The 23622-nt window shown below is 44.0% G+C and overlaps 3 non-coding genes across 3 annotated transcripts; 1 reads left to right on the top strand and 2 right to left on the bottom strand.

Annotated features, from left to right (window-relative positions):
- Nucleotides 1-1161: 1161 nt before the first annotated feature.
- TRNAE-UUC (transfer RNA glutamic acid (anticodon UUC)) lies at nt 1162-1233 on the bottom strand. Its single transcript has one exon. It is a non-coding gene; the product is annotated as a tRNA-Glu (tRNA).
- A 3750-nt stretch (nt 1234-4983) lies between these two features.
- Nucleotides 4984-5056, top strand: TRNAV-CAC (transfer RNA valine (anticodon CAC)). Its single transcript has one exon. It is a non-coding gene; the product is annotated as a tRNA-Val (tRNA).
- A 1369-nt stretch (nt 5057-6425) lies between these two features.
- TRNAK-CUU (transfer RNA lysine (anticodon CUU)) lies at nt 6426-6499 on the bottom strand. Its single transcript has one exon. It is a non-coding gene; the product is annotated as a tRNA-Asn (tRNA).
- Between the last annotated feature and the right edge of the window lie 17123 nt (nt 6500-23622).

Below are 23622 nucleotides of genomic sequence, written 5' to 3'. Positions count from 1 at the left end.
ATTTTGAGTCACAGCAGATGAGGTTAGTCTGGTTTGTCTAAGTGTGTAAATGTTAAGCATTATTAATTGTTTTATTGTAAATCTGACAAATATATGCTTGTTGTAAGAAAACTTACCAAAAAAAGAAGTGTATAAAGAAGAAAACGAAAGTTATCCTGTCTCGTGAACCCACTTCCAGATAAACCACTGCTGACACACCTTTCTATACTCTACATAGGAAGCTGTGGTGGCTTTGGAGTGTAATGGAGCTGTTTGCCCAAGGGACACACAAAGTCCCAAGTCCTGCTCTGACAATCATCTGCCCTCCCTGGGCAATAAGAAATGGGTGAAGGCAGAGAAAAGGAAATAACGTTATTGTTTGCAGAAATTTCACCTTGGGACAGGAAACTCTGGCAAATGAGGCAGAGTTTGTGGTTTATGATGGAGACTTAAAGAGCTGTGCTATTGCCCTAAACTCAAAGTGAATTTTACCTCATTTCCTGAGATGTGAATGATTTTTTGCGATCCATCCAGCTGAAAGTGACCCTATATTACAGAGTAGAACTGCTCCCATAAGGTTTCCAAGGAGCGACTGTTGAATTCAAACTTCCAGCCTTTTCAGTTACCAGCCAAACTCTTAAGCAGTGGGCCACCAGGGCTCTGAATGAAATGATGGAAGTCAATAAAAGGAGAGAGGCAGAGAGAAAGCAAGACCGGTGAGCCCACTCACACAGATCAACCATACTCAAGTCCTGTCTGACAGAGGACTGCCTTGAAATTAGTCTGAGATATCTGCAAGTTACTTTGAAATGGGGTAGAAAATACATACATATGGAGAGATGGACAAAGCTAATGTGGAAAATGTTCATTGGTAAATGCGTGAAGCATAAAGTCACTACTCTTTCAACTTTGTTTGCAATTGTTTTGAAAAAGGAGATTTGGAGCTCTTGTCACAGGTTCTACTTTGTTCTCTGGAGATGAACATTCTGAGAGCGAAAGGTTAGGTGTCTTAGATGAGGACCACAGGAGCGGTGAAGGTTCCTGGTGGCCAAGGGCAAGGTACAGCTGTTGGGAGCCCCAAGCCGCTGAACAGTTGCTCATCGCCTCTCACCTCTCCAAGCCTGGGAAATTCTGGGACTCTTCTGCATCAAACAGGCGGAGGAGAGAGAGCGCAAAACGGCTTTCCCTCACCGGGAATCGAACCCGGGCCACGGCGGTGAAAGCGCCAGATCCTAGCCACTAGACCACCAGGGACCTGTCGGGGCTGGTGTAATCCCCCGCCTCCAGCTAGTACATCTCTTCTCACCAAACTCGGGAGGCCAGGACGCCTATCCTCTACTCCTGGGATCGTCAGCCTGCAGCACGCCGAGGGCTGTCAGGTCTCTGCAAGTTTCGGAGTGAACTGGCTCTTCCTCGCCGCCGCACTTCAGACCTGACACAGAGGTGCGCCTTTGCGCGGCGGCAGCGTGTGAAGAGACGGTGGCTGGGGTCCAGCGAAGGGCACCAGCCTGCAGGGAGGAGGTGCCCAGGATGGGAAGAGGGCCGAGCATGAGCGCCCAAGAACTCCAACATCAAAAAGGGTTCAGATGGATACAGAAACGGAGACAGCCTGCATGAATAACTCTTTGAACCAGGACCCCGGGACCCCTTATTGAACTCCGGATTTGTCCCCGAAATTCTGCTGCCCCTGCCTTTTTTCCCATATTTGTTGATGGCAACTCCACCCTTCCATATGCTCAGGCAAAAAGTGCGAACTCTCCTTGGCGCAGGTCTTTTCCTCACACTCCACATCTAATTATTAGGGAATTTTCGTGTTCCGCATGGTAGTACAGTGGTTGAGAGCTCAGGCTGCTATGTAGAGTCCGTAGTTGGAATCCACCAGCCTCTCTTTGGAAACCCTTTGGGGCTGTTCTACCGTGCTCGCTATGAGTCGCAATAGACTCGAACGCAGTAGACCTTTTGGTTTTTTGTCCGTCAAATGTGAACGTTGGTCTATACAGCTCCTCCCTTTCCTGACCTATGAGTTTAGACGAAGGACTCTCCTGATAAAGGCGAGACATCAGTTTAAGGCGTGGCCCTTCGGTTGGTCAGACCTTAGGGTTCGAGACCCTTAATTGCAAGGCCTGGGGTTGGGCTGCCTTTGCCCCTTTTATTTGGCTCTGTCCCTCAAAATCAGCCTGTTCCTGGCCTGTCTTCGGAAGTTGGGGACATACCTGAGACCCCTTGCTCGACTGGCCTCTCCGGGTCAAGAAACCAACTCCCTTCGGGTTCTGTCTGCAGAGAAGCTTCAAAAGCGCTTTTTTTCCGTTTCTTGAACTGGGCCCTGCCCAGGTGTGCGATATGCGGGGCTGCACGCTGTGAGTTTATGGCTCTCCAGTAGCCCGCTCTTCTCTGCCCCTGTAAAGAATCCAATGCAGGTCTTCAAGGCTGGCTTGGCCTGTGTTGCTTGTTAGATATTTTCAAAGAGCCAAGTGCCCTAAGACGCATGTTTCAGCCTTTGCTAAGGTACAGCTAAAACATGAAGGTGTGATTAAAGTAGTGGACTGAAACTGAGTGGCACAGAACAAGAGACTGCACAAGTGTCAGAGGGGGACAGAGGGGAGGAGCTGAGGCAAAAGGGCTTCTGAGGAAAGAGTGCAGGTCAGGCCCCAGGGAAAGTGCAGGGTAGGGCCTGCAGGGAGGGTTCTGGTGTTTCTGGGTGGCCTGGACGTGTGGATCATTTTGAGTGTGTGCCTGTGTGGTAAAATAGATAACAAAACACTTGCTATTTCAACCACTTTATGTGCACAATTCAGTGACAGTAATTACGTTCACCATGTTGCGGAACCATCACCACTATCCGTTTCCAGACTTTTTCCACATCCTTAACAGAAATTCAGTGCCCCTTAAGCAATCTTTCCTGCCTTTTCCCTCCCACCCGCCCCTGGTAACCACTAATAAACTTTGGTCTCTACGCATTTGCTATTTTAGAGATTCCAAGTAAGTCGGATCATATAATATTTGTCCTTTTGTATCTGGCTTCTTTCATACAGCATAATTTTTCTAGGTTCTTCCATGTCTTAACATGTATCACAACTTCCTGTTTATGGCTGAATAGTATTCCATTGTATGGATAGACCACATTTTGTTCATCCATTCATCTGCTGATGGACACTTGGGTTGTTTACACCTTTTCGATAATGTGAGTAATGCTACAGTGAACACTGGTGTACAAATATCTGTTTGCATTCTTGCTTTCAATTTTGGGGGCGATATGCCTAGTAGTGGAGATGTTGGGTCATCTGGGAATTCTATGGTTAACTCTTGAGGAACTGCCAAACGGATTTCCAGAGGCTGTACCATTTTACAATCCCTTCAGCAATGGGTGCGGGTTCCAATTTTCCACATCCTCAGCAATGCTTGTTTTCCGGTTTTCTGCCAAACGGTTGAGCACTGGGCTATTAACTGAAAGGTTTGTGTTTGGAACCCACGCAGAGGCGCTTAGTTGCCATCCAGTTGATTCTGACTCATAGCGACCCTATAGGACAGAGTAGAACTGCCCCATAGGGTTTCCAAGGCTGTGATCTTTACAGAAGCAAGCTGCCACATCTTTCTCCCGCACAGGGGCTCCTGGATTCGAATTGCTGACCTTTCAGTTAGCAGTCAAGCGCTTTAACCACGGCAGCACCAAATTACAGCCTTGAAGCCCTATGGGGAAGTTCTGCACTGCACTCATGTGGTTGCCTTGAGTCCTAACCAACTCCATGGCAACTACCAGCAAGTGGGGGGATGAATAACATTGCACATCTTTTCATGGAACCAGCGCCATTAAAGGGGCCACCGAGGCGCTGGTCCGAAGCCCCGGGGTGAGAGCCTTCACAGCTCCTGGGCTGTGGGGAGCTGGAGAGCCCGAGAGGAGCTTCGTTCTGAAAATGGAAACTCTAATGAGCTGCGGGATCTCGAAGCTCTCGGGGCAGGGCCCTCCTCCAAGTCCTAGCTTAACAGATTAAAAAAAAAAAAAATTTTTTTTTTTTAATCTGGCGCAGAAAACTACATCATGTCCTAACCGAAGCTGCAGACTCCTTTGCCTGAGGGATTGTTGGTGCTTTAAGCTGCAGACTCCTTTGCCTGAGGGATTGTTGGTGCTTTTGCCGAGGGCTTTCTCCAGCACTTTGCTGCTGGCAGTTGAATTTCAAATGTAGTTGAATTTCCTGTGCTGGAAGCCAAAGTACTTGAAAACTGCAGGTCCTACAATTTTCTTGGACAAATTCTTAGGTTAGCTCACTCGCCTGGTTCCCGAAGTGCAGTGCTTATCACCTTCGCCTTATGCGCGAAAGGTCCCTGTTTAGAAACCGGGCGGAAACAGGTTTTGTTTGCGGATAGACAAGTGTCCGCCAATAGCCTTGTAAGGAGAAAAAGGAAAAAAAAAAAAAACATTGCAAGAAGACTTCCAATTACTCAGCATCTTTAGCCAGACCTCATTTCTCTGCTCTAAATCAGATTTCAGACCAGGACACAATTCTCATCTGGTTCTTGGGAGGCGGGGCACCAAACAAGACATGCTTTATGTTAGTTTTAGTTCCTGAGAGTTCTAAAGGTTCCCTTTGTTCTCTTCTATCACCTGAACCTTCTCCACCGGCTGACACTGAAAAAGAAAAGGGCCTCAGGAAGCACGGAGCCACCCCTTCGGGCAAAGGAGACTGAGCCTCCCGATATTCCCTGGCTTAGGGTTCCTCGCCTACCCTCGAAACAAGGACAGTGGGGCCCCACACGTTTGCTTTGAGTTCTCACACCAAAAGCAAACGAAAGTGGCAGGAACAAGAGAAAGAGATAACAAAGAGGCATTAAAGCTAAGCCTTGAGGGAAATGACCAGTCAAGGCAAATGCAGTGAGCCTTGGTTCGCTTGGTGCTTACTGAGGCCCTTTCCAGGACTGCTGCTGGCAGTGGAATTTCGAACTGGGATTAAATTTCGTCCACTGAAAGCCATAAAAGTTAAAGAAGAGCAGCATAGAGTTTTCCCGGGTGTTTCTGTAGTGTAGTGGTTATCACGTTCGCCTCACACGCGAAAGGTCCCCGGTTCAAAACCGGGCAGAAACAGTTGCTCTTTACTCCTCAAAGCGGAGTGCTACTTTTTCTCATTGCTTTAGATCTAGAATCAGACTCGAGTCCCAGTAAGTCCCAGAGGGAAATGCACAAACTGTGATGACCCATAGGAAGGTGCAATACAACCAGAAGTACTGCAAGATTGATGCCACTTTATATGAACCTAAATCCTGCGGTGTATCTATGGAAATGGATCCTAAGGGGGTAGAAGCAGGGCGGAAGGAACATAATGTTGGATACAGCTAGGTTTACTTATTGACATAGGTGCACTAGATAGAAATTCTGGAGCCACTGTGTTTTGAGCAGCTGCCAGCAATTCTAAATTGTTCACTTGAAGCAGTTGACTGAAAACTTGCACCCAAAGGTGGCCTACAGTACATGAACTTGAAATGCCAGAGCGTCTTTGATGCATTTAATGTAGAGGAAAATACAGAAAGCCTTAAAAAGCCTTAGGGGGATTAAAAGCTACAGGAAATTTATCACGGAAGACATGTTCATTCACCCATATCTACAGCCCCAGGTACGGACAGGAAGACATTACCTTTAACAAGTATGTGAGAAATATATTTAAGGGACCTGTCCTTGCATCCTGAAAGCGTTCTGTGGTGGCGATTTTATGAAGGATAGTGGGAACCACTGCTGTTGACCTGGGATTTCTCAAATGAATGGGAGTCTTAGTGAGGGTTGCTAAAGAAACAGAACGAGGGATTATAAATAGATAGCTAGATAACTGATGGTGATTACAACTTTATTTGTAATTATAAAAGCATAGAAGCAACTTAAATTGCAAAGTATATGGCGAGGGTTAAATAAATAATGCTAAACCGAAACCCGTTGCTGTCCCGGCGATTCGGACTCATAGCGAACCTATAGGACACAGAACTGCCCCACAGGGTTTCCAAGGAGCGCCTGGTGGATTCAAACTGCTGACCTTTTGGTTAGCAGCCGTAGCACTTAACCACTACACCAACCCAAACCAAAAACCCGGGGCCGTCAAGTCGATTCCGACTCATAGCGACCCTATAGGGCAGAGGAGAGCTGCCCCATAGAGTTTCCAAGGCGCACCTGGCGGATTCGAACTGCCGACTCTTTTGTTAGCAGCCGTAGCACTTAACCACGTGGTCACCAGGGATTCCAACCACTACTCCACCGGGGCTTAAATAAATAACACTACAAATAAATAATATGGGGGGGGGACTTCTTAGTCAAAAACAACTCCCATGATTCTTTCAGTCATTTCCGAGTTCTCAGTTTCCATGCGAAGAGGATAGAAGGGTGACTACCATTTCTCTCTGCCTTTCCCTAGTAAGATTTATGGAGCAGAAACGCTGGGAATATCTTAACACGTGCAAAACCTGGGGACCGTCCCTGGGTGGGCTCGAACCACCAACCTTTCAGTTAACAGCTGAACGCTCTAACCGATTGCGCCACAGAGACCACAGGTAACCCCACCTGTTTGTACAAGGAGTGAACGCCTTTGAACCACTGGACGGTGCCAGCGGCTTTCTGCAGTAAGACCCGCACAAACCCTCGGAAAATCCGGCAGGTTGGGGTGACAAATGGTGTTGTTGATCGCGTTAAAATCAGTGCGTTGGGTGAGTCTGAAGCTAGGAGGGCAGCCGAATGGCCTTCGCCCCTCCTTGCTCCTCCTCCGCCTCAGATGCCTGCGACCCCCGGAGACCCCGGGTCTGCAACCCCTGCCTGACCCCAATAGGGTCCAAGACACTGCTGCTCCGCCTTCGCCCCCCCGCCCGCACCATGGAAGCCCCCCGCTCGCCTCGTTTGCTGTAGGTGGGGCCGGAGCGCGGAAAATAAGTGAGGAAAGGGGAGCGGTGAAGAGGGGCGAAGGAAAGCAGGGAGGCGTGGGCGAGAACAAGACTTCCAGGAGGCAGGTGCAGAGACTCGGGCCAGGTGCTGGGAAGGAGAGAAAGGTTTCTATCCTGTAGCACAGTGGGGAGGGAGGAGCTGAGAGATGGCAAGAAGTGAGGGAAAAGCAGAGCACCTGTGGCTGTTCAAGAACAAAACAGTGTGAATGTTTTTATGTCAATAAAGTTTAAAGACCAGTGAGCGCTGACAGGTTTGCGGTGCGCCGTGATCGTATAGTGGTTAGTACTCTGTGTTGTGGCCGCAGCAACCTCGGTTCGAATCCGAGTCACTGCAGTGTCTGGCGCTAATTTTGTCACTCACTGGCGCGCTTCGTTTGGTTTGCAGTTCATTCCCGCACGGGCATCGCTCCCCATCTGCGCCTAGAAGGCAGCGGGCCTTACAGCTAGAGGTCAGAAGGACAGGAACCCCGACAGCCTGCATACCTGGAGCCAGGTCTAAGTGAAACCTTGAGTGCGCCCCACATCCGGGCAAAAGGTGAAATGCCTCTCACTCAGCCTAACAAGTACCTTCCACAGTTGAGATGATGTGGTCATAACCGTTTTCCTGGTAAAGGTATTTCAAATTCCAGCTGGGCTTTTGTACACGAAACCAGAATAAACTTTTAATGCGTTTACAGTAAAATCCAAACCTCCTGCCATAGTCCATTTGCGGGCCATGTCCCTCACCGCTTGTCCCTCCGTTTTTATGCTAACATTACATTGTTGAAGTGTATGAGTATCACTTATTAATGAAGATCAAAGACCACAGCCTTCAGTATGGATTGCACCTCAACATAAAGAAAACAAAAATCCTCACAACTGGACCAATGAGCAACATCAAGATAAACAGAGAAAAGATTGAAGTTGTCAAGGATTTCATTTTATTTGGATCCACAATCAACAGCCATGGAAGCAGCAGTCAAGAAATCAAAAGACGCGTTGCATTGATTGGGTACATCTGCTGCAAAGGACCTCTTTAAAGTGTTGAAGAGCAAAGATGTCACCTTGAAGACTAAGGTGCGCCTGACCCAAGCCATGGTATTTTCAATTGCATCATATGCATGTGACAGCTGGACAATGCATAAGGAAGACCAAAGAAGAATTGTTGCCTTTGAATTGTGGTGTTGGTGAAGAATAGTGAATATACCATGGACCGCCAGAAGAAGGAATAACTCTGTCTTGGAAAAAGTACAACCGGAATGCTCCTTAGAAGCAAGGATGGCGTGACTGCATCTTACATACTTTGGACATGTTATCAGGAGGGATCAGTATCTCGAGAAGAACATCATGCTTGGCAAAGTACAGGGTCAGCAGAAAAGAGGAAGACCCTAAACAAGGTGGATTCACACAGTGGCTGCAACAATGGGCTCGAGCATACCGATTGTATGGATGGTGCAGGACCGGGCAGTGTATCCTTCTGTTGTGCATAGGGTCAGTACGAGTCAGAGCCGACTCGACAGCACCTAACAACAATAATACAGGAATCTTTAGTGAACAATTACTGAATTTTGACAAATGTAATCAAGTTACAGAAAGTTTCCATCATCCCACCAAGGTCCAAGGAGCTCCTTTCTGGGTAATCCCCATCCCCTACCCCCTCCCGGTTTAATTAATCACTCTTCTGAGGTCTCTCACCAGAGATTAGTTTTGCCTATTCTTGAAATGCACATGAATGAATGCACATTTTTTGTGTCTGACTCTATTTCTTTTTTTCCACACAACATTATGTTTTCAGGATATGTCTATGTTGTTCGTCTATCACTTATTCATTGTAGTATTGTTGATGTTATTCCAATGTGTGAGTAAACCACAGTTGATGGACATTTGGGCTATTTCCAGTTTCGGCTATTGTGAAAACGCTCCTATGAGTATGCTCGCCTGAGTCTTTGTGTGGACACGTGCATCCATTTCCCTTGAAGTACTGGAATTGCTGGATCAAAGAATAGGTGCCAGTTTAACCTTGATAGAGGCTGCCAAACTGTCCCCTAGGATGGTTTCTCACCAGCAAAGCCAGCTGCAGTTTTTCCACATCCTTGTCAGCACTTGGTGTTCTCTGCCTTTTAAATGCACCATTCTGGTGGGTTTGTAAGGGTACCTTTTCATGGTTTAAATTTGTGTTTCCCTAATGAGTAATGACATGGGTCTTGTTTTCCTCAGCCTTTTGGCCATTTAGAAATCCTCCTTTGTGGAGAAAGTTTATTCAATATTTTGCACACTGTTATTGGAGTTGACTTTTTATTGCTGATCTCTAAAAGTTCTGTACACAAGATTTGAGTCATTTTGCAGATAATCATGTTGTAAATATTTTCTCCCAGTCCGTAGCTTTTCTTTTCACTTTCTTAGGTGGTTTTTCATGAACAGAAGCTTTTAATTTCAATGAAATCTAATGTATCTAAAAATTTTTTTTTCTTTATATATAAGGCCTATTGTGTTCTCTAAGAAAAATCTTTTTACCCCATGATGGTGAATGTATTCTCCCCAATTTTCTTCTAGGGACTTTACCATTGTTGTTGTAATTTTTGAATCTCTGACATCTCAGATTCCTCTCCTGATCACAATAAGCTTGTCTTGGCCTCACAGGAATCTTCTCTATATTGCAAAACATTCACAATAGTTACCCGCTTTGCTCTCTGACAGCTACAGGAGCCATGCGTCCCTCCATCTCCCCCTTATTACCTCTCCATCTCTGACATTCTCTCTCTCCTTTTCTGTAGCTGAGAAACCCCGAAAAAACTGAAACAGAATTGGAGAGGCCTAGTCTAATCTGTGTTCAAGAACGCAGGCTCTGGGTTAGGAATCTGATTCAGCCCTTGTATGGCCTGGATAGGTGTGTTAAACTTCATGTGCCTCAGCGTTTTCATCCTTTGAAAGTTAAGTTGTAACAAAGAAAAAGCAAAAACAAACAAATGAACAAAAACCACTGGTTGGGAAAATCGTGCCCTTTCTTCCAGCAGTCGCTGTCCTTGGTGCAGTGCTTACCATGTTGCATTCACACCCAGAGTTCAAGTGTTCTCACTCTGGGAATGGTGAGGACTTGCCTGCTCACTGGAAACCAGGACGAGGTGCTCGGCCTTGTTCTGCTTTGGTTCAAACTGGAGACAGCGATACAACTGGACTAGATCACCTGTCCCCCCGCCCTCAGCTACCGAGGGCTCATTTCCAGAGGAATCTGACTTCACTGTAGCTTTAGATCAGGAAATTTCATAACATGTTTTTTTCCCTTTCCTTCCTTCTTTGTTCTGTCTCCTGCACCTCTTCCCCTGCCCACCAAGAGGAAAGGATTCACTGCTATTCTATCCTGATGTCCCTTTGATGTTCTTTTGGACAGGATGAAGGGGCCAGTTGTCCTTCCCCTACAGGAGCAGAAAGAGTAGCCAGCCCCAGGGGAACCACAGCTCACCCAGTGCGCCCTTTCGCATCACACGTGTGTGCTTGGCAGGGTTCAGAATACAGCTCAGCCTTAAGTGTCTCTGCAGGTTGAACCAGAAGGGTGTGGGGGTTCCAGATCGCCAAGGCAAGATAACTGGGAGCTCCTAAAAATCAAACACCTATGCTCATACAAAGACTTCACCAAAAGAGTAAAATGATTACCTACAGACTGGGAAAAAGTTTTCAGCTGTGACTTTTCTGATGTCTAAAATCTTCATGATACTGGGAAAACTCAACTACAAAAAGACAAATAACCCAAGGAAAAAATGGGCAAAAGATATGAACAGGCATCACTAAAGAAGACATTCAGGTAGCTAACAGATACATGAAGAAATGCTCAGGATCATTAGCCAGTAGAGAAATGCAAATCAAAACTACAGTGCGATCCCATCGCACTCCAACTAGGCTGACATTCATCCAAAATACACAAAATAATAAATGTTGGAGAGTTTGTGGAGAGACTGGAACGCTTATACACTGCTGGAGAGAATGGAAAACGGTACAACCACTTTGGAAATCAATTTGTCGCTTCCTTAAAAAACGAGAAATAGAACAACCATAGGATCCAACAATCCCACTCCTTGGAATATATTCTAGAGAAATAAAACCTTTCCACGAACAGATATATGCACACCCATGTTCACTGCAGCACTGGAAGCAACCAAGGTGCCCAACAATGGATGAATGGATAAATAAATTACGGTATATTTACACAGTGGAATATTACGCATTGACAAAGAACAGCGATGGATCTGTGAAACATTTCATAACATGGACGAATCTGGAAGCCATTTTGCTGAGTGACATTAGTCAGTTGCAAGAGGATAAATATTGTATAAGACCAGTATTATAAGAACAGAGAAAAAATATTCTTTGATGCTTACTAGAGGAGGAGGGAGGGTGGGAGGGAGAGGAGTATTCACTAATTATACAGTAGATAAGAACTACTTTAGGTGAAGGGAAAGACAACACACAATACAGGTGAGGTCAGCACAACTGGACTAAACCAAAAGCAAAGAAGTTTCCTGAATAAACTGAATGCTTCTATGGCCAGCGTAGCAGGGGTAGGAGTTTGGAAACCATGGTTTCAGGGGACGTGTAAGTCAACTGGCGTAATAAAGTCTTTTAAGAAAACATTCTGCATCCTACTTTGGAGAGCAGCTTCTGGGGTCTTAAACGCTAGCAAGCAGCCTTCTAAGATTCATCAATTGGTCTCAACCCACCTGAACCAAAGGAGAATGAAGAATATCAAGGACACAAGGTAATTATGAGCCCAAGAGACAGAAAGGGCCACACAAGCCAGAGACTACATCAGCCTAAGACCAGAAGAACTAGGTGGTGCCTGGCTTCAACAGATGACTGCCCTGACAGGGAACACAACAGAGAGAACCTGAGGGACTAGGAGAGCAGTGGGATGCAGACCCTAAATTCTTGTAAAAAGGCCAGACTTAATGGTCTGACTGAGACTAGAAGGACCCCAGAGTTCATGGTCCCCAGACCTTCTGTTAGCCCAAGACAGGAACCATTCCCAAAGCCAACTCTTCAGACAGGGATTGGACTGGACAATGGGTTGGAGAGGGATGCTGCTGAGGAGTGAGCTTCTTGGATCAGGTGGACACTTGAGACTCTGTTGGTATCTCCTGCCTGGAGGGGAGATGAGAGGGTGGAGGGGTTACAAGCTGGAGAAATGGACAGGAAAAGAGAGAGTGGAGGGAGAGAGTGGGATGTCTCACTAGGGGGAGAGTAACTGGGAGTGTGTAGCAAGGTGTATATGGGTTTATGTGTGAGATATTGACTTGATTTGTAAACTTTGACTTAAACCACAATAAAAATTATTAAAAAAAAAAAAAAAGTAAATTCTGGTTTCGTGTAAAAAAGCCAGGCTTGTATTTGAAATACCTTTACCAGGAAAACGGTTATGACCACATCATCTCAACAGTGGAAGGTGCTTCTAAGGCTGAGTGAGAGGCATTTCACCTTTTGCCCGGATATGGGGCGCACGCAAGGTTTCCCTTAGACCAGGCTCCAGGTATGCTCACTGTCAGGGTTCCTGTCCTTCTGTCCCCTAGCTGGAAGGCTTGCTGCCTTCTAGCCACAGGTGGGGATCGATGCAGTGCGGGAATGAAATGCAAACCAAGCCGTAAGAAGCGCGCCGGTACGTGACAAAACATGTGCCAGATACTGCCATGACTCGGATTCGAACCGAGGTTGCTGCGGCCACATTGCAGAGTAGTCACCGCTATACGATCACGGCGCACCACAAACCTACCAGCGCTCGCTGGTCTTCTTAAACTGTATTGAGAGAAAAACATTCACAATGTTTTGTCGTTTTGTTCTTGAACAGCCACAGGTTCTCCGCTTTTCTCCCATTTCCTGCCCTCTCCCAGCTCCTCCTTCCCCCTTGTGCTACACCTTAAAAACCATTCTCTCCTCCCCAGGACCTCGCCTGAGTCTCTGCACAGGCCTCGTGAAGGTCTGGTTATCCTCTACGCCTCCCAGCTTTCCTTCGCTCTTCTTCACCAGTCCCCTTTCCCCGTTTATTTTCCGCGCTCCCGCCACACCGACCGCAACCGAGGAGAGCAGGGGGCGTCCAGGGCGCGGGCGGGCGGGCGAAGGCGGAGCAGCCGTGCCGTGGATCCCACTGGGCTCAGGCGGGGGTTGCAGACCCGAGGGTCACCGGGGGTCGCTGGCATCTGAGGCGGACGTGGAGCAAGGAGGGGCGAAGGCCATTCGGCTGTCCTCCTAGCTTCAGACTCACCCAAAAGCACTGGTTTCAACGCGAAGAACAACAGGATTTGTTGCCCCAGCATGTCCCGTTTTTCGAGGATTTGCGCAATTGGCTCCGCAGAAAGCGTCTGGCACCGCCTAGTGCTTCACAGGCGTTCACTCCTTGTTGAAAAGGAAACATTTATCTGTGTTCTCTGTGGCGAAATCGATTAGCGCGTTCGGCTGTTAACCGAAAGTTTGGTGGTTGAGCCCACCCAGGGACGCGCCTCAAATTTTGTAAGTGTTAAGATGTCCCCAGAGCTTCTGCTCCTTACATCTTACTATATAAAGGCAGAGAGCAACTTAGTTAGCCTTCTATTCTCTTTGCTTGGAAACTGAGAACTCAGTAATGATTGAAAGAGGAATCATCGGAGTTGCTTTTTGTTTTGTTTTTTTTTCAAAGAATGTAATCAATATCATTTAATGGTACATGTAAACTGGTTGAGCTGGTTATGTTTTGCTGTGTATATTCTCAACAACAAAATTAATAAAATTATATAAAAAATTGGAATTCGAAATTTAAAACACACATTTTTGTTAGCATAAAAATGAAATATTAGGTATAAATCTAACTAAAATATGTAGCGGATCTATATGAGGAAAACTACAAAACTTTGGTGAAACAAATAAAAGGAAATCTAAATAAATGGAGAGTTATACCATGTTTATCCATAGGAAGACTTAATATTATTAAGATGACAATTTTTCCCAACTTGATCTACAGATTCGATACAATTCCAATCAAAATCCCAGCAAATTATTTTTTTTAATAATTTTTATTGTGCTTTAAGTGAAAGTTTACAAATCAAGTCAGCCTGTCACATATAAGCTTATATACACCTTACTCCATACTCCCACTTACTCTCCCCGTAATGAGTCAGCCGGCTCCCTCCTTCCAGCCTCTCCTTTTGTGCCGGTTTTGCCAGTTTCTAACCCTCTCTACCCTCCCATCTCCCCTCCAAAAAGGAGATGCCAAGACAGTCTCAAGCGTCCACCTGATACAAGTAGCTCACTCTTCATCAGCATCTCTCTCCAACCCACTGTCCAGTCCCTTCGATGTCTGCTGAGTTGTCTTCCGGAATGGTTCCTGTCCTGGGCCAACAGAAGGTTTGGGGACCACAACCACCGGGATTCTTCTAGTCTCAGTCAGACCATTAAGTCTGGTCTTTTTATGAGTATTTGGGGTCTGCATCCCACTGATCTCCTCCCTCAGGGGTTCTCTGTTGTACTTCCTGTCAGGGCAGTCACCAGTTGTGGCCGGGCACCATCTAGTTCTTCTGGTCTCAGGAAGATGTAAGTCTCTGGTTCATGTGGCCCTTTCTGTCTCATGGGCTCATAGTTATTGTGTGACCTTGGTGTTCTTCGTTCTCCTTTGATCCAGGTGGGTTGAGACCAATTGATGCATCTTAGATGGCCGCTTGTTAGCATTTAAGGCCCCAGACGCCACACTTCAAAGTGGGGTGCAGAATGTTCTCATAACAAAATTATTTTTGCCAGTTGACTTAGAAGTCCCCTTAAGCCATAGTCCCCAAACCCCCGCCCTAGCTCCGCTGACCTTTGAAGCATTTAGTTTATCCCGGAAACTTCTTTGTTTTTGGTCCAGTCCAGTTGAGCTGACCTTCCATGTATTGAGTATTGTCCTTCCCTTCACCTAGTAGTTAGTTATCTACTAACTAATCAGTAAATAACCCTCTCCCACCCTCCCTACCCCCGCCCCCATAACCACAAAAGAATGTGTTCTTCTCAGTTTATACTATTTCTCAAGATCTTATAATAGTGGTCTTATACAATATTTGTCCTTTTGCCTCTGACTAATTGCACTCAGCATAATGCCCTCCAGGTTCCTCCATGTTGTGAAATGTTTCACAGATTCATCACTGTTCTTTATTGATGCGTAGCGTTCCATGGTGTGAATATACCATAATTCATTTAACCATTCATCCGTTGATGGACACCTTGGTTGCTTCCAGCTTTTTGCTTTTGTAAACAGAGCTGCAATAAACACGGGTATGCATATATCTGTTCGTATAAAGGCTCTTATTTCTCTAGGGTATATTCCGAGGAGTGGGATTTTTGGGTTGTATGGTACTTCTATTTCTAACTTTTTAAGAAAATGCCAGATAGATTTCCAAAGTGGTTGTACCATTTTACACTCCCATCAGCAGTGTATAAGAGTTCTAATCTCTCCGCAGCCTTGCCAACATTTATTATTTTGTGTTTTTTGGATTAATGCCAGCCCTGTTGGAGTGAGATGGAATCTCATTGCAGTTTTAATTTGCATTTCTCTAATGGCTAATGATCGAGAGCATTTTCTCATGTATCTGTTAGCTGCCTGAATATCTTCTTTAGTGAAGTGCGCGAGCATAGCCTTTGCCCACTTCTTGATTGGGTTGTTTGTCTTTTTGTGGTTGAGTTTTGACAGAATCATATAGATTTTAGAGATCAGGTGCTGTTCGGAGATGTCATAGCTGAAAATTTTTTCCCAATCTGTAGGTGGTCTTTTTACTCTTTTGGTGAAGTCTTTAGATGAGCATAGGTGTTTGATTTTTAGGAGCTCCCAGTTATCTGGTTTCTCTTCGTCATTTTTGGTAAAGTTTTGTATTCTGTTTATGCCTTGCATTAGGGCTCCTAACGTTGTCCCTATTTTTTCTTCCATGATCTTTATCATTTTAGTCTATATGTTTAGGTCTTTGATCCACTTGGAGTTAGTTTTTGTGCATGGTGTGAGGTATGGGTCCTGTTTCATTTTTTTGCAAATGGATATCCAGTTATGCCAGCACAATTTGTTGTTAAAAAGACTATCTTTTCCCCAATTAACTGACACTGGGCCCTTGTCAAATATCAGCTGCTCGTATGTGGATGGATTTATATGCGGGTTCTCAATTCTGTTCCATTGGTCTATGTGCCTGTTGTTGTACCAGTACCAGGCTGTTTTGACTACTGTGACTGTATAATATGTTCTAAAATCAGGTAGAGTGAGGCCTCCCACTTTCTTCTTCTTTTTCAGGAATGCTTTACTTATCCGGGGCTTCTTTCCCTTCCATATGAAGTTGGTGATTTGTTTCTCCATCACATTAAAAAATGTCATGGGAATTTGGATCAGAAGTGCATTGTATGTATAGGTGACTTTTGGTAGAATAGACATTTTTACTATGTTAAGTCTTCCTGTCCATGATCAAGGTATGTTTTTCTACTTATGTAGGTCCTTTTTAGTTTCTTGCACTAGTGCTTTGTAGTTTTCTTTGTATAGGTCTTTTACATCTTTGGTAAGATTTATTCCTAAGTATTTTATCTTCTTGGGGGCTACTGTGAATGGTATTGATTTGGTGATTTCCTCTTCGATGTTCTTTTTTGTTGCTGTAGAGGAATCCAAGTGATTTTTGTATGTTTATCTTATAACCTGAGACTCTGCCAAACTCTTCTACTAGTTTCAGTAGTTTTCTGGAGGATTCCTTGGGGTTTTCTGTGTATAAGATCATGTCATCTGCGAATAGAGATAATTTTACTTCTTCCTTGCCAATCTGGATGCTCTTTATTTCTTGTCTAGCCTAATTGCTCTGGCTAGGACCTCTAGCACAATGTTGAATAAGAGCGATGATAAAGGGCATCCTTGTCTGGTTCCCGTTCTCAAGGGGAATGCTTTCAGGCTCTCTCCATTTAGAATGATGTTGGCTGTTGGCTTTGTATAGATGCCCTTTATTATGTTGAGGAATTTTCCTTCAATTCCTATTTTGCTGAGAGTTTTTATCATGAATGTGTGTCAAATGCCTTTTCTGCATCAATTGATAAGAGCATGTAGGTTTTGCCTTTTGTTTTATTTATATGGTGGATTACATTAATGGTTTTCCTAATATTAAACCAGCCTTGCATAAAAAAAAATCTGATATAAATCCCGCTTGGTCGTGGTGGATTATTTTTTTGATGTGTTGTTGGATTCTATTGGCTAAAATTTTGTTGAGGATTTTTGCATCTATGTTCATGAGGGATATAGGTCTGTAATTTTCTTTTTTTGTGCTGTCTTTACCTGGTTTTGGTATCAGGGATATGGTGGCTTCATAGAATGAGTTAGGTAGTATTCCATCATTTTCTGTGCTTTGACATAGCTTTAGTAGTGTTAACTCTTCTCTGAAAGTTTGGTAGAGCTCTGCAGTGAAGCTGTCTGGGCCAGGGCTTTTTTTGTTGGGAGTTTTTGGATTACCTTTTCAATCTCTTTTTTTGTTATGGGTCTATTTAGTTGTTCTACTTCTGATTGTGTTAGTTTAGGTAGGTAGTGTTTTTCTAGGAATTCATCCATTTCTTCGAAGTTCGCAAATTTGTTAGAGTACAATTTTTCGTGATAATCTGATACGATTCTTTTAATTTCCGTTGGGTCTGTTGTGATGTGGCACATCTCGTTTCTCATTTGGGTTATTTGTTTCCTTTCCTGTACTTCTTTAGTTAGTCTGTCCAATGGTTTATCAATTTTGTTAATTTTTTCAAAGAACCAGCTTTTGGCTTTGTTAATTCTTTCAATTGTTTTTCTGTTCTCTAATTCACTTAGTTCAGCTCTAATTTTTATTATTTGTTTTCTTCGGGTGCCTGATGGATTCTTTTGTTGCTCGCTTTCTATTTGTTCAAGTTGTCGGGACAGTTCTCTGATTTTGGCTCTTTCTTCTTTATGTATGTGTGCATTTATCGATATAAATTGACCTCTGAGCACTGCTTTTGCTGTGTCCCAGAGGTTTTGATAGGAAGTGTTTTCATTCTCGTTGCATTCTATGAATTTTTTATTCCCTTTTTCAATGTTCTCTATATCCCAGCCTTTTTTGAGTAGGGTATTGTTCAGTTTCCAAGTATTTGATTTCTTTTCCCTGATTTTTCTGTTATTGATTTCCACTTTTACAGCCTTGTGGTGTGAGAAGATGCTTTGTAATATTTCAGTGTTTTCGATTTTACAAAGGTTTGTTTTATGACCTAATATGCGGTCTATTCTAGAGAATGTTCCATGTGCACTAGAAAAAAAAGTATACTTTGCAGCTGTTGGGTGGAGTGTTCTGTATAAGTCTATAAGGTCAAGTTGGTTAATTGTAGCAATTAGGTCTTCCCTGTCTCTATTGAGCTTCTTACTGGAAGTCCTATCCTTCTCCAAACGTGGCGTGTTGAAGTCTCCTACTATAATTGTGGAGGTGTCTATCTCACTTTTCAGTTCTGTTAAAGTTTGTTTTATGTATCTTGCAGCCCTGTCATTGGGTGAATAAATATTTAATATGGTTATATCTTCCTGGTCAATTGTCCCTTTAATCATTATGTAGTGTCCTTCTTTATCCTTTATAACTTTAAAGTCTATTTTGTCAGAAATTAATATTGCTACTCCTGCTCTTTTTTGCTTGTAGTTTGCTTGATATATTTTTTCCATCCTTTGAGTTTTAGTTTGTTTGTGTCTCTAAGTCTAAGATGTGTCTCTTATAGGCATCATATAGACAGATCGTGTTTCTTTATCCAGTCTGAGACTCTCTGTCTCTTCATTGGTGCAGTTAGTCCATTTACATTCAGCATAATTATAGATATGTGTTTAGTGCTGTCATTTTGATGCCTTTTTATGTGTGTTGTTGACAATTTCATTTTTCCACTTACTTTTTTGTGCTCAGATGTTTTTCTTTATAAATTGTGTGTTCCTCATTTTCATAGTAGTTGAATTTATGTTTGCTGAGTCGTTATGTTTTTCTTGGTTTTTATTTTGAGTTATGGAATTGTTATATCTCTTTGCGGTTACCTTAATATTTACCCGTATTGTTCTAAGTAAAAACCTAACTTGTATCATCCTATTTCACCTTGTTTTCCTCTCCATATGGCAGTTCTATGCCTCCTGTATTTAGTCCCTGTTTTTGATTATTGTGATCTTTTACATATTGACTTCAATGATTCCCTGTTTTGAGCACTTTTTTCTTTTTAAAAATTAATCTTAATTTGTTTTGTGATTTCCCTATTTGAGTTGGTATCAGGATGTTCTGTTCTGTGACCTTGTGTTGTGCTGGTATCTGATATTATTGATTTTCTGACCAAACAATTTCCTTTAGTATTTCTTGTAGCTTTGGTTTGGTTTTTGCAAATTCTCTAAGCTTGTGTTTGTCTGTAAATGTTTTAATTTCACCTTCATATTTCAGAGAGAGTTTTGCTGGATATATGATCCTTGGCTGGCAGTTTTTCTCCTTCAGTGCTCTATATATGTCATCCCATTGCCTTCCTGACTGCATGGTTTCTGCTGAGTAGTCTGAACTTATTCTTATTGATTCTCCTTTGTAGGAGACCTTTTAGCCCTGGCTGCTTTAAAATTTTTCTCTTTATCTTTGGTTTTGGCAAGTTTAATGATAATATGTCTTGGTGATCTTTTTGGATCAATCTTATATGGGGTTCGATGAGCATCTTGGATAGATATCCTTTTGTCTTTCATGATGTCAGGGAAGTTTTCTGCCAACAGATCTTCAACTATTCTCTCTGTATTTTCTGTTATCCCTCCCTGTTCTGGAACTCCAATCACATGCAAGTTATTCTTGATAGAGTTCCACATGATTCTTAGGGTTCCTTCATTTTTTTTAGTTCTTTTATCTGATTTTTTCCAGCTATATTGGTGTCAATTTCCTTATCCTCCAGGTCCCCCACTCTGCATTCCAATTGCTTGATTCTGCTCCTCTGACTTCCTATCGAGTTGTCTAATTCTGTAATTTTACTGTTAATCTTTTGGATTTCTGAATGCTGTCTCTTTATGGATTCTTGCAGCTTATTAATTTCTCTACTATGTTCTTCAAAAATCTTTTTGATTTCTTCAATTGCTTTATCAGTGTATTCCTTGGCTTTTTCTGTAAAAAAAAAATTGCCTTATTTCATTTCTGAGGTCATCCCTGATGTCTTGAAGCATTCTGTAAATTAGTTTTTTATATTCTGCATCAGGTAATTCCAAGATTGTATCTTCATTTGGGAAGGATTTTGATTCTTTAATTTGGGGAGTTTTAGAAGCAATCATGGCCTGCTTCTTTATGTGGTTTGATATCGACTGCTGTCTCCATGCCATCTATAAGATATTGTAGTGATTTATTTTATATTTGCTCACTGAGTCGTATCTTGTTTTGTTTTCTTTCAATATACATAGATGGGCTACTAGATTGGCTGTCTTGATTGTTGTAGCCCTTGAATCAATTATATCCTATTACCAGCTGGTTTGGGCTGTTACCACAAATATAAGCCTGAGAGTCCATTCACTATTCTTCAGTAGAATCTGATTTTGTGTCACCAAGTGTGTGGTGCAGACTGTCACCTATCCACCTAGAGGAGTAGTGGTGCTGGTTGTGTGCACCAGATTCTAGTAGCAGCAGGGGGTCACACTCCACGGGGGGCAGGATCCTGACATGCTTCCCCCAAGTGCCAGTGAGGTAGGTGTGTCTCTATTCCTAAAGCACTTTGGTGGGTGGGCTCTGCCGCTGTACCTTAGGCACCCAGTGCATGTACCTCTACAGATTGGTAGGTATCACCATTCTCAGACAGCTAAGGCACGAGGCTAGGTGGCCTGGGGGGAGCTTCAGCCCTCAGTTCCCCATTGTGGGTGAGTGAGGGGTCTGTTTAATATGAAGAGGTATCAGACCTGGGAAACTTGTCTTTCCAGTAATCTGCTAAAACAATTACAGTCAGATCCCTATCAGAATTGCCTTTGCATTATAATAGCCACCTTGTTCCCTGTAGGGATAAAAACCCAAGACTGTGGATCTCATATGCTTGGCTGGAGCTGGTTCTGTATTTTTAGTCCAATTTTGGGAAGTCAGAGAAGGATTTTTAGTCCCTGGGTTTTTTGTAGCTGTTTTTCTCAGGCCAGAAGAATGGGTTAGGAAAAGACAAAAAAAACAAAACAAAACAAAAACCACAGAGCACTTCACTCTCTGGCTCAGGAAATTCCAATGTTAATGAAGCCCCCTGGGAAGGGGAGGGGAGGGATCAGATAGATAGGAGGGAGTAGCACCCCGGAATATAGACAAAGTTACTTATCTTGTTTGGTGATGACTGTTTTATCTGAGATTCCCGAGGGGTGTGTAGCCTGTACTCCTTGGCTGGGTCCAGACTGTCCCCGAGGTTCAGGCCCACGCGTCCTTTGCTTGTGGTGTCTCAGAAGCTGTTGTCAGTTCCTCCGCTTCCAGTCCAAAGCCCAGCGCCAAGGTTCCCCTGCTGGGACTCCACACTCCAGGCTCCAACACCAGTCACTGCCTCCCGGTGACTTCTCCTCCTGTCAGCTGCGTCCCTGCACTGCCTGAGTGCACTGGGTGGGCTTCCCCCGAGGTCATGTCTGGGGGCTAGGGCTGCACCCCGTGTTTGTCCCCTCTCAAGATGCGGTGGTCAGCTCCCCTGTGCCCAGTCCAAAGCCCGGTGCCAAGGTTTTCTGACTGGGACGCTGGCTCCAGGCTCTGAAAACAGTCATTGCTTCCCCATGGTTGCTGGTTCTCAGTCTCTGTCACTCAGGTCAACATTTTAGATCTGTGTTTGATGGTCAGGGTTCATACATTGTCATGTGTGTGATCGACTCACTTGTTTTTCCGAGTCTTTGTTGCAAGAGGGAGCCGAGGTAGCTTCTACCTAGTCAGCCATCTTGGCCCCGCCTCCCCCGCAGTTCCTTTTGACTAACAAGTTTTTTTTTTTTTCCACTTCGTTTACTTGTACTATTATTTGTTCAAACCCTGGTGCTGTAGTGGCTAAGTCCTACGGCTGATAACCAAAAGGTCGGCAGTTTGAATCCACCAGGCGCTCTTTGGAAACCCTGTGTGGCAGTTCTACTGTGTCCTACATGGTCGCCATGAGTCCGAATCGACTCGACAGCAACAGGTTTGGTTTTGGTATTATTTATTTAACCCTTTTCATATGCTTTGGAAATTAAGTTGGGTCTATGGTTTTATGAATATAAAAAAAGTTGTAATCACCATTAGCTATCTAGCTATCTCTACTCGCTCTTTCTGTGTCTTTTAGCAACCCTGACTAAGACACTCCCATTAATTTCAGAAATCCCAGGAAATGGCAGCGGTTCCCACCGTCCTTCATAAAATCGCCACCACAGAATGCTTTGAGGTTGCAAGGACAGTTCCCATAAGTATGTTTCTCACAGACTTGTTGAAGGTTATGTCTTCCTGATAATACCTGGAGCTATAGATGTGGGCGAATGAACATGTCCTACATGATAAATTTACTGTAGCTTTCTAATCCAGCTAAGGCTTTACATATTTTCGACTACAAGAAATGTATCAAAGACATTGAGGCATTTAGAGTTCATTTCCTGTAGGCGACTTTTGGGTGCAAGTTTTCAGTGAACTGGTTCAAGTGAACAATGTAGAATTGCTGACAGCTGTTCAAACTAATACAGTGGCTCCAGAATTTCTACCTAGTGCACCTGTATCAAGAACTAAACCTAGCCGTATCCAACACAATATTCCTTCCGTCCTACTTCTACTCCCTTAGGATCCATTTCCATAGATGAACCCTAGGATTTAGGTTCATATAGAGTGGCAAAAATCTTGCAGTGCTTCTGGTGGTATTGCACCTTCCTATGGGTCATCACAGTTTGTGCATTTCCCTCTGGGACTTTCCAGGACTTGTGTCTGATTCTAGATCTAAAGCAATGGGGAACAGTAACAAGGGGCTCTGAGGAGTAAAAAAAGCAACTGTGTCTGCCGGGTTTCCAACCCGGGACCTTTCGCGTGTGAGGCCAACATGGTCACCACTACACTACCGAAACCATGAGGTTCACGTAACTTAAGGAACATCTGTGACAACTTTATGGTGGCCTTCTTGAACTTTTGTGACTTTCAGTGTACCAAATTCAATCCCAATTCGAAATTCGATTGCCAGCAGCAAAGTCCTGGAAAGGGCCTCGTTAAGCACCAAGCAAACCAAGGCTCACTGCATTTGCCTTGACTGGTCATTTCTCTCAAGACTTAGCTTTAACGCCTCTTTGTTATCTTTTTCTCTTGTTCATGTCATTTTAGTTTGCTTTTGACGTGAGATCTCAAATCCAGTGTGTGGGGCCCCATGGTCCTTGTTTCGAGGGTAGGCCAGGAACCCTAAGCCAGGGCATATCGCCGGGAGTCTCAGTCTCCTTTGGCTAAAGCATTCGCTCGGTGCTTCCTGAGGCCCTTTGCTTCTTCAGTGTCAGCCTGTGAGGAAGGTGCAGGTGATAGAAGAGAACAAAGAGAACCTTTACAACTCTCTGGAACTAAAACTAACATAAAGCATGTCCTGTTTGGTGCCCCACCTCCCAAGAACCAGGTGAGAATTGTGTCCTGGTCTCCCATCTGACTTAGCGCAGAGAAATGAGGTCTGGCTTAGGTACTCAGTAATGAAGTCCGCCTGTCTTTTGTTTGTTTGTTTGTTTGTTCTCCTTAAAGGCTATTGGCAAAGGCTTAACCCTTTAGGAAAAGAAAACTGTTTTAGCTTGCCTTCTAAACAGGGACCCTTCCCGCATGAGCCGAACGTGATAACTACTACGCAATG

This window comes from Loxodonta africana, chromosome 3 (assembly GCF_030014295.1).
Source record: "Loxodonta africana isolate mLoxAfr1 chromosome 3, mLoxAfr1.hap2, whole genome shotgun sequence".
NCBI classification, from domain to species: domain Eukaryota; kingdom Metazoa; phylum Chordata; class Mammalia; order Proboscidea; family Elephantidae; genus Loxodonta; species Loxodonta africana.
Note: the sequence above shows the minus strand (reverse complement) of the source record. Positions and strands in the feature narration are given on the sequence as shown.